This window comes from Chenopodium album, chromosome 5 (assembly GCF_948465745.1).
Source record: "Chenopodium album chromosome 5, dcCheAlbu1.1, whole genome shotgun sequence".
NCBI classification, from domain to species: Eukaryota; Viridiplantae; Streptophyta; class Magnoliopsida; order Caryophyllales; family Amaranthaceae; genus Chenopodium; species Chenopodium album.
In genome coordinates, this window is record NC_137838.1 from 65,218,773 (window position 1) to 65,220,342 (window position 1,570).

Genomic DNA, 1,570 nt, shown 5'->3' on the forward strand with positions numbered 1-1,570 from the left:
AACCCCAGTTTATCACGATGATAGAAAGAAAGCAGTTCAGTGGAGCTGAGGATAAAGACCCAAATCTTCACATTGCCGACTACTATCAATATTGCAATACCATAAGGCAAGCTGGGGTCACACAAGATCAAATAAGGGAGATTCTTTTTCCTTTCTGTTTATGTGGAAAAGCAAAATTATGGTTTAATGGTTTAAATAGAACTGCACTTGGCAATACTAACTGGGAGACTCTTGTGTTAAATTTTTATAATAAATATTACCCTGCAGAGAGAACAGCCTTATTGAGGAGTGCAATTCAAAAATTTTCCCAAGAGCCAGATGAAACGTTATATGTGGCTTGAGAAAGATTTAAAGATCTGCAAAGAGAGTGCCCCCACCATAATTTAGCATAGTGGCAGTTGATACAAGCTTTCTACAACAGAATTGGAAATTCCTCTAGAACAATTCTAGACTCTGCAGCTAGTAGGAGATTTATGAACCTTAATGTTGAAGATGCAGGACAGGTTATCGAGGATATGGCAATCCATAATTCCCAATACGGGAATCCTAGAGGTTTTTAAAACAAGGGGAAACACCATGTTGATTAAGTATCCTTTTTGCAAGCTCAATTAACCTCTATTTGTCAGAAATTAGATCATCTCAGTACTGCTAATTCTAGAGTAGCTAATGTTTCTGCAATTAATAATAATGCTAACGATGCTTTTTGTGAAAATTGTGGAATTGTAGGTCATTGGGAACAAGAGTGCAGGAGTTCCATGGAGCAGGTTAACACCTTTCAATCCATCAAGCAGAATAACCCATACTCCAACACCTATAATCCTGGGTATCGGAACCATCCATATCTCACCTACCGGAGCACCAATGTGCAAAACCCCACACCTCCACCTCCACAACAATCACAACAACAAGCACCACCACCTCAGCAGAAATATTGCCATCCTAACTCTGCCAGAAAAACCAACCATAAACTTCTTCCCCATCTTCCGACCCTGCCTTGTCAAAAATTAGAGAAATGTTTACTAGTATGCAAAAGCATATGGAGAGTAGGGATACACAAATTGACTCAATTATAGCCCATAATAAAGTCATTGATACTCAAATCATACAATTATCCGTTGCTCTACAGGCTCGCCAGCAGGGAGCCCTACCATCGCAACCAGTACAACCTACAGATCAGGCGTTTGTAATTACCCTCAGGAGTGGTTCACACTATGATGGGCCTCCTATTCCTAAAGATGATGAACCTGTTTTAACAAGAATTGCTAATCCTGATTCCATTATATCAAAGGATATTAATCCTAGCCATGCAGGGCTACAGGGTAGTACTAATATTTCTGATAATACGTTGCAGGGTAAATCTCCAGGGAAGGTTGCAACCAAAGAGAAGAGTAACGATGCTCAAAACCCAGTTATCAAGCTTCCATTCCCCAATCGTCATTTGAAGACCAATTTGGATAAGCAGTTTAGTAAGTTCCTGAAGATGGTGAAGGATTTGCAGGTAAAAGTTCCCTTTACAGAGTTAATTACACAAATTCCTGCATATGCAAAATTTATGAAACATTGACTAGGA

At 39.4% G+C, this 1,570-nt stretch overlaps 1 non-coding gene across 1 annotated transcript; it reads right to left on the bottom strand.

Annotated features, from left to right (window-relative positions):
- Positions 1 to 278: 278 nt before the first annotated feature.
- On the bottom strand, positions 279 to 385 carry LOC145633572 (small nucleolar RNA R71). Its single transcript, XR_014112884.1, has one exon. It is a non-coding gene; the product is annotated as a small nucleolar RNA R71 (small nucleolar RNA).
- Between the last annotated feature and the right edge of the window lie 1,185 nt (positions 386 to 1,570).